The sequence below is a fragment of the Bacillus rossius genome, chromosome 10, assembly GCF_032445375.1.
Source record: "Bacillus rossius redtenbacheri isolate Brsri chromosome 10, Brsri_v3, whole genome shotgun sequence".
NCBI classification, from domain to species: domain Eukaryota; kingdom Metazoa; phylum Arthropoda; class Insecta; order Phasmatodea; family Bacillidae; genus Bacillus; species Bacillus rossius.
This window is the reverse complement of record NC_086337.1, coordinates 17,374,190-17,384,139: the sequence shown is the minus strand read 5'-3', so window position 1 is coordinate 17,384,139 and position 9,950 is coordinate 17,374,190. Positions and strand designations below refer to the sequence as shown.

The window sequence follows — 9,950 nt, the reverse complement described above, 5'->3', positions numbered from 1 at the left end:
CAATGAATTTTTACAGACGCTGGCTTAAGCATACCTACCATATTATCATGTAATGTGCGATCAGTTTATTTTTTTTTCGAAAAATATTTTCCCATTGGATAAATAAAAAATATAACGAATGTGCAACGGGGTCTTGTAGTTAGATAAATGGAACATATTTTTAAAATAGCGGAAGTTTTGGGAATATGAAGTAAAATAAAAAGAGCAAAAAAAAACATTTTTAAAATGGTTGCCATGTGTGTTTATTTTTTACATCACAACGCACAAACTGCCAAAAATATGTGCGAAACCAAGCACAAGAGTAAATATTTCAAGAAGTCAAACTTTGAAAAATTTCCATCTCTATAGCTTTCAGCCTTCCCCAAAGACACACATATATGTGCGCATCTCTTTATCACCAAGTATTACACATAAATAGAATCACATCCTTAAGCAAATAAACATTTATGACTAATATTGTTGTATATGAATGATTCAAAGAACATTACTAAAAACTTACAGTGGGTTTGTATAATTTGAAAGATTGTTGAGGCCATCTTTGCAAACAGAAATGATGACTTTATGTCACCTGGGAACTGCATTGCTAGCTACCACGCTACGACCTGTTTCTCCTGTTAATTGCCTCGTGGGGTTTATAGCATTAGATAAGTAATAATAAGAAACCTTTTTTGAAGTTATAGGTCTACTTATTTAGACGCGTTATGGAAAAAAATAAGTGAATTTTTACGATGCACGCGCAATATGCAACGAAATTTTCATAGTGATGAAAAAAAGGGCAATATATATATAAAAAAAATCCCCATGCATTTTAAATATTATATACGTGCTTTAAAATTATATACTTTGGAATATATGTTGAATAGGTCTTCTTGTCTACACCATTTTGAACATTTATTTTATTGTGAATATTAATGATAGATATTGTGTCTATAAATTTTTCAAGTGTATTCATATTAGTGACATTATGTTCCCGTATGTATAATTAATATGCATAATTAATTATATAATTTTAAATTATCATTTGATAAAAATAATTAAAATCAAAAATCAGAATAATCTTTCATCATATTGATTGATTTGTATGACTAATTATAAATTATCATAATTTTCTACTTAATTAAGCAATTTTTTATATAAGTGTTTGTATTAATATTGAATACTGAATATTTATTTAAAAAAGTTAATTTCGTAGATTTTATACTTTACCGACTGCATAGGCTATATAATATCACTCCAATCCTTTTATTACTTAATTTCTATTAATTATTTTCATGCAATTTAAAGTTAGATTTTTATTATGCTAAGTAACCATAACTTCGAATGGGCGCCCATTAATTTTATTCATAGACCACATAGTCTATCATTGCGGTTCAAAGTACCTAATCCTCACCTTCTAATAGTTTTTGTTATTTATTATACTTTCACTCTCTCTCTCCACGTAAGTAGAACTGGGACTAAAGAACGGGTATTTACGAAGTTATTAAGGATGGCTTCGCCTGACGTACTCAATTTTTTGCTGGTTGCCGATATTTAATAGAAAAAAATTGACGATACCACAATATTGAATTCTTCTACATTACCCGGCTGTAGAAAAAAAAATATAACAAACTTAGAGTTACTGAAAATGACGAAATAACAAGAAAAAATATATGAGTGAGTCTTTCAATACTCGCCAGTGATGTGTAAACATCAAAATTCGTTAACGAGCAAATTCGTGTGTTTTCATGTTCTTCGTGTTGCAAATAAACATGTTTACGAAACTCGGACACGAAATAAAATTTAACTCGTAATCCTTTTAAACAATGCTGGGCTTGATAAATATATGTAGGCCCTAATGATAAATAAAATATTCGCTTTTGAAATACAAAAATTTCTGGATGAATATCACACACATGACATACTTTCTGTGCCCACCGTTAGAATTCGCTGCCTGAATAGCAAATGTCGATTGCCGCCATTAAACGCAGATATCAGCTAGGGATGAGCGAAATGGTTATTTTCTAATACCAGTTATGGCAGTTAGGCCTAATTATTATATGATTAATGTTATCAGTTATTGGGCATGAAGGACTGTTTTCAATCATTCACAATTCCAATTGCGAAGAGCAACTAAAAAATCATTGCAGTCATCAAAATTATGGCGTAATTTTAACAGTGGCATTATAATTTTATTTTTTTTTACGTGAAAACGTCTAATAAATCGATATACGCCGGCTGCACGCACGAAAAAGTGTCCCACTACGGATATCCCACTACGGATATGTCCTGTTTGCTCATTGTACGCATGCGTGACATCTCTCTTCCACTCGATTGGAACAACCATCGATTTGACTTTTCAATCATATTTTCGTCGTTTGAATTATTAATATTATGTAATTTAACGATCGTCCACCGATTTTCAGCACAATCGGTACGGTTATTTAAAAGTAATGTTAAATATTTAAATACGTTTTGAACCAACAATGGTGTTTTACAGTTACACATAATAATTCAAATTACACCCGGGATCTTTTGCACAATGTTTTAAAAAATATTGTATCACATTATAAATAAGTTTGGTGTATTTGGGATGCGTATTTGTTATAAAATCGTGTTATAAAAATGAAATAATATTAATCCCCTACCGTAAACAAAATTTTTATAAATTTCGATATAACATCTGCAACTATTTCCTTCAAAATATGGTCTCGTGGCTGTGCGGTCAGCATCGCTAACGGTTCGAATCCCGGCAGGTGCAAAATATTTTTTTACTTGTAAAAATAAATACGGCGCACGCAACATTTCAAAAGTAATAAATATATTTGAATTAATGAATGCAAATAAAAGTAAATTTATTAATTAAATTGTACATTTCATTTCACTCCTTTGTATCCATACAAAATAGTGATGATTCAATAAAAATGATTCAATTTTATTCATAAAGTCTGCAGAGGTAGATTTTATCATACAAAAGATAGAAAAATTAAAAAAAAATTTCTTCCTCAAAGAATATAATATTTTTAATGCCTAAATGGTTTGGTTGCAAAAACCTATTACGGCTCAGTCTCAGGCCGAATATGATATTTCCTTTTCTTCTGGATCAATCATTTCATCAATGTTTTGTTATGACGTTGTCACGTTAAACTATCGTCCGTAAACCGACTTTACAGACAACCAAATTTTTTTTCCCAAAAAAATATTTCATAACCTAACAAAAACGTCATTTTTCTGAAATCATACACAGTTTAAACTTCTGAGTTCAGTGGCCTTTATCTAGCAACAGAACACGCCGAAACGACAGCGACAACGGCAGAAATCGTGTAGTCTATTGGAAAGAGAGAGTGAATGTACATAGCACTACACACTGCAACCGGAAATTGTTCCTTTTGCGTATCCAGTTTAAATCAAAGTTTTATAAAGCATGTCTCCAAAAAAAAAAAATAATAAAAAATTAATTGGTAATTATGCGGTTTCAAATCACAAACACATTCAACGGCTTTCTTTATTTTAATTCTTTTTTACGTTGAATTACAACTGCATATGTTACCCAGAACAACTGCTCCCGGGAACGATGTTCCTAAATGCTTTATACATATTTTCAAAAATCCATAAATAATTTTTGGTAGTTCCACAGCTTTGCGTCGCAAGCACAACCAATTCTATTATTATTTGAATATATTTTAATTTTAAATTATAACTGGATACGCAATTAAAAAAACTATTTCCCTGTGACCTACGGCTATCCTGCAACTCTTGTATGGATGATACTCGCTGTGGGCTTAGCGGAGGCTAGGTCGAGCCGGGAGTTTTCCCAATACAGAAGCGCTGGAGCGAGGCTGTCACGCTCTGGTAACTCGGGAGAAGAAATACCAAACAATAGTGAAACGAAATAAGGCAGCCACGGTAGCCGTGATCGTATAGTGGTTAGTACATTGCGTTGTGGCCGCAATAACCCAGGTTCGAATCCTGGTCACGGCAAAGCGAGGTTACGTAATTTTTTTTATTCAAAATAAATAAACAATTTGCCACGGTTGCAGATGTAATTATATATAATTCGACCAAGCATATCATTTATTTCCAAAATTACGAGGAAAATTCTATTGAGTTAATGAATGACACATTTTATACTATCATTTAGCTCATATTTCGCTTAACGTTTACGTGCAGACGCTGTAGCCTATTATTTAAATACTGACCATTTTTTTAAAATTCAATAAACCGTTAATACAATAAAGTTTCCGCATAAGTTCTATAGGATCACTTAAATATTAAACTGAAACATTTTAAAACACATATTAAACACTAAATAGACCTGTAAGTATGCATATTTGTTTTTGCTTAAACGACTGAAATCAGCCTGTAATGCCTTCCTCCAAACAAACCTCAACATTATTGAGCTGATTCAGAATAATTTTAAAATATTAACACATTATAATTTCTTTTAAGTTTTAAAAAATATATCCAGTGACCAGATTCGAACCACGTCCCTTGAGGTTATCAAGTGCGCTTTACTGCTGTGCTATTAAAACAATGGGAATAGAAAGAATAATATGTATTCAAATCATTGTAATACCAGGTTTCCTAGGTATTTAAAAACTTTAGGTTACTTATTACTATGACTATTTTATTTTGCCAAATAATACATTCCAGGGTAGGTTCACTATCATAAAGTTTCATTTGGAGCACAAACACGTTTGGTATGCACCCTAATGTTTACGAAAGTGACTACATATGGGATTATGTTGCTTCACATGAGTCCGCCATTATTGTGTCACATTTACGTTCATCGACTTTAGTTACATATTCACGAAATTTCTCCTGCCAAATGCCGTACATCGAGAGCTAAGATGTTTACACACCAAGAATATTTTAGCAAAAATCACGCAATGACCTTTTTTTTAATTATCAGGTTTAATCTACATCAAGTAACTCGTCTTATATTTTACAGTATTCAAATGGAGTATGTACCAATTTTACCACGTTTTTTCTGTCGATAGCGTTCGTAAGCAATTGTGTGAATGCTTTGCAAGTGACAGATAATGAGCTGCTTTCAAGTACTGTCGAATTTGACACAATTTGAGTGACGCAGACACGCAGACAACATCTGTTCGGGAGATCTGTGGCAACAAAGTTTGTGACAACGCTGTTAAAAATATTCACCTTCCATTTACGAAGAACAATGGTTACAAATTATCCACAGATGTAAACCTACTGTTAATTTTCGTCAATATACGACGAGATCACTTCCTCTGAACCAGAATCCGAAAGAACATTCTTAGTGTATTAATAAACCTTTCAATATCTTGTTAAGAAATCTCTTATTTCGTCCACGTGCTAGTTTATCTTTGTATAGAACAAAATATACAACTAGAAAATAAAAATACGGCGTAGTTTATAAGAAGATTAAAGTTCTTTTAAATTACAAAAAAAAAAAAAAAATGGTTGTCTGTAAAGTCGGTTTACAGACGATAGTTTAACGTGACAACGTCATAACAAAACATTGATGAAATGATTGCATACTTTTATGAAAAAAATTGAATAATTTTTATTGAGTTATCACTATTTTGTATGGATACAAAGAAGGAGTGAAATGAAATCTACAATTTAATTGATAAATTTACTTTTATTTGCACTCATTAATTCAAATATGTTTATTACTTTACGAAGAGATTATTTTAACTATAACTTTTATACATGTTTGCTATTTAACTTCTTCCAATCTGTGTTATTCTGTTAAGGATAGGACGATGATAGGAAAAGTAGGAAACGAATGTGAGTGTTTCAAGTTTAATGTGCCTCGAAAAAGTAAAATCGATGGTTGTTCCAATCGAGTGGAAGAGAGATAGTTGCGGCGCAAACGTACAATGAGCGTAACGGGACACAGTGTAATGGGACAATGTGCGTTACGGGACACTTTTTCGTGCGTGCAGCCGGCGTTCATCGATTTATTAGACGTTGTCACGTCAAAAACATCTTCGTTTATTTGAGGTGAGTTCTTTGTTGAAAGGTCCGTAACGGGGAAGACGTACGTAGCGCGGAAGGCTTGTCTCCTACAGCAGTTGCGCAGAGATAGCCAGGTCTCGCCGGATTGGACGGCTGGGCAGGCGCTGCTGCTTCTGTGGCTCCTCCCTCCCGCCGGCAATCAGGCCGATGCTTCGAGCTGCGCGTAAAAAAAAAAAAAAGAAAAAAAGATCGCCCGGCTGGTAACTTTTAATACCATCAAGGGTCTTCGCCCGGGGCACCACCCCCCTCCTACAGGGGTTCTTCCAGTCCTTCGCCCACGCACGTTCGGCGGAATCGCTTTTATTACTTGTCAGAACTGTTTCATCACGTAATAAAACTTGCATAAGCCGCGGGCGCGCCGCCGGCTATCGATCGTGTAATCCCGAGCCGTGCAGGAGGGGGGGGGGGAAGGGGGGAGTAGATGGTGGGGCGGCTGCTCCCGGGTGATCCCCAGAGCAAACAACCGGGACTACCCCCCCGGCGAGGGGATGAAACATCCCCCTGCTGCGCTGCGACTGTCGCCAAGTCTTCCAGCCTGGCTCTTGCAGCGAGCGCTGTCGTGGCGCGACGTCAGGAACTGCCCGGAGATGGTATGCTGTCGTTGCGCGACGTCAGGAACTGCCCGGAGATGACATGCTGTCGTGGCGCGACGTCAGGAACTGCCCGGAGATGACATGCTGTCGTTGCGCGACGTCAGGAACTGCCCGGAGATGACATGCTGTCGTGGCGCGACGTCAGGAACTGCCCGGAGATGGCATGCTGTCGTGGCGCGACGGCAGGAACTGCCCGGAGATGGCATGCTGTCGTGGCGCGACGTCAGGAACTGCCCCGAGATGACATGCTGTCGTGGCGCGACGTCAGGAACTGCCCCGAGATGACATGCTGTCGTTGCGCGACGTCAGGAACTGCCCGGAGATGGCATGCTGTCGTGGCGCGACGGCAGGAACTGCCCGGAGATGACATGCTGTCGTGGCGCGACGGCAGGAACTGCCCGGAGATGACATGCTGTCGTGGCGCGACGTCAGGAACTGCCCCGAGATGACATGCTGTCGTTGCGCGACGTCAGGAACTGCCCGGAGATGACATGCTGTCGTGGCGCGACGGCAGGAACTGCCCGGAGATGGCATGCTGTCGTGGCGCGACGTCAGGAACTGCCCGGAGATGGCATGCTGTCGTGGCGCGACGGCAGGAAATGCCCGGAGATGGCATGCTGTCGTGGCGCGACGGCAGGAACTGCCCGGAGATTGAATGCTGTCGTGGCGCGACGTCAGGAACTGCCCGGAGATGACATGCTGTCGTGGCGCGACGTCAGGAACTGCCCCGAGATGACATGCTGTCGTTGCGCGACGTCAGGAACTGCCCGGAGATGACATGCTGTCGTGGCGCGACGGCAGGAACTGCCCGGAGATGGCATGCTGTCGTGGCGCGACGTCAGGAACTGCCCGGAGATGGCATGCTGTCGTGGCGCGACGGCAGGAACTGCCCGGAGATTGCATGCTATCGTGGCGCGACGGCAGGAACTGCCCGGAGATGAGATGCTGTCGTGGCGCGACGTCAGGAACTGCCCGGAGATGAGATGCTGTCGTGGCGCGACGTCAGGAACTGCCCGGAGATGAGATGCTGTCGTGGCGCGACGTCAGGAACTGCCCGGAGATGACATGCTGTCGTGGCGCGACGTCAGGAACTGCCCGGAGATGACATGCTGTCGTGGCGCGAAGTCAGGAACTGCCCGGAGATGACATGATGTCGTTGTGCGACGTCAGGAACTGCCCAGAGATGACATGCTGTCGTTGCGCGTCAGGAACTGCCCGGAGATGACATGCTGTCGTGGCGCGACGTCAGGAACTGCCCAGAGATGATATGCTGTCGTTGCGCGACGTCAAGAACTGCCCGGAGATGGCATGCTGTCGTGGCGCGACGTCAGGAACTGCCCGGAGATGACATGCTGTCGTGGCGCGACGTCAGGAACTGCCCAGAGATAATATGCTGTCGTTGCGCGACGTCAGGAACTGCCCGGAGATGGCATGCTGTCGTGGCGCGACGACAGGAACTGCCCGGAGATGACATGCTGTCGTGGCGCGACGTCAGGAACTGCCCAGAGATGATATGCTGTCGTTGCGCGACGTCAGGAACTGCCCGGAGATGGCATGCTGTCGTGGCGCGACGACAGGAACTGCCCGGAGATGACATGCTGTCGTTGCGCGTCAGGAACTGCCCGGAGATGACATGCTGTCGTGGCGCGACGTCAGGAACTGCCCAGAGATGATATGCTGTCGTTGCGCGACGTCAGGAACTGCCCGGAGATGGCATGCTGTCGTGGCGCGACGACAGGAACTGCCCGGAGATGGCATGCTGTCGTGGCGCGACGGCAGGAACTGCCCGGAGATGCTGTGATGTGGCTGAATTCTCTCTCCACCACGGTTTCCCAACTTTATTTTGCTTTATTGTAGACATTCTCAACCGATTTTACAGACACCAACTTACTGCCACTTGTCCACACAATCATTGAGGTCTAACTGTCTAGGATAACATTTTCCTCCGTATTCCTTACTATAGGTCACCTTACCGGCATGACCTCACTCCTCCTGGTTCAGTGCGTTCGACTGGGATTCGCCAGCTACTCTGAGGTCAATTATGATTCAATTGCTAACATAAACCTTGTAAATGTTACATACGTACTAAAAATTGTTACGTTAAGTTACTGAAACTTTGCAAATATCTGCAAATATCTGAGTTATTTGTGTACTAATCATTTTCGACAGAAAAAGTAAACTAACAAACTGAACGTCTTGATTTTATAAAACGTAAATAATAGGCCTTCTATGATGGCCAGGTTCGAAATGTGAATGCACTTAGTGGTTTGAAATCAGTCAGTATGTTCTTAGTTTCTACCCATCACTTAAACTATTTAGATTTTTGTGTGTGGGTACTTTCATAGCTAGAAACCATAGTGACATCAACTGTTTTATCATAGATGGTTTGTATTTTCATACCAACTTTTCAATCTTCAGGAACGTTGGGATATTTTTTTTGGAAGAAATAAAAGCTAAATTTTTTAAAATCAGAGAAGTCGATGGTTTTAAAAATTTTAAGTTAATTTTTTTTTCTTAGGTTAGTTTACTTACTCTGCAATGTGATATTGTCTTCGGCCTAGCTAATTCCTAAGCAAATCAAATTGTTGCTCAACCTGGGACACAAAATTGCATAAATAAATACTTTCAAGAATGGGCTCAAGTCTCGTCAATGACGATGGGCTATGAGCTGAGAGTAAAGTATTGATGGAAGACATGACTGGGGGAGTGGAAGTTATACGAGAAAACCCATCGCTCACGGAAACGTCTGCCACGTTTCCCACTTGGGTAAAATCCGCCTTGTGAGAATTCAAGCCATAGTCTGATTACAACCCACATAGTTAAATAACACGTATTTTTGAAACAAACTATTAAATAATAAGATTTTTCGAGGTAGTTACACGACGTCGAAAGCAGTCACTTGCTTTAGTCTGTTATCATGAAACTTGTCTCACGTTTGACACCAGTGATGTGGTACCTATTTCCTAACGGTTGCGTACAAAGTATCACGTGATACTTGTTTACGAACATATTGGCAAACATATTAAGTTGTTTATAAACACTACTGACAAAAATAAAAGAGGCAGAATGATAAGTCTTGGTACCAGTTTAAAGAATTGTAAAAGTTTATACAAGTTAACATTACACTGACTATATGACGTAGTTCGTAGACCTATCTTCATTACTTTGATCGAATGTCCTCTGTGCTTATCACGCGTATCCTTCTAAAAAAGCAAAAAAGTGTTGCCCTAGACGCTAAAGCTTTTGAAAGAATAAATAAGAAGAGCAAACCAGTTTTGGACTAAGGTGTGTGTCGGTGCACACCGAATTTTGTTTCCACAGTCCACAGCGCGCGGCTGGTCAGCATGCTTGTTTGGATGTCGAGAGTTGTGGGTT

At 40.1% G+C, this 9,950-nt stretch overlaps 1 non-coding gene across 1 annotated transcript; it reads left to right on the top strand.

The window, feature by feature from the left end:
• The first annotated feature begins 3,885 nt into the window (after nucleotides 1–3,885).
• Trnah-gug (transfer RNA histidin (anticodon GUG)) lies at nucleotides 3,886–3,957 on the top strand. Its single transcript has one exon. It is a non-coding gene; the product is annotated as a tRNA-His (tRNA).
• Nucleotides 3,958–9,950: the final 5,993 nt, after the last annotated feature.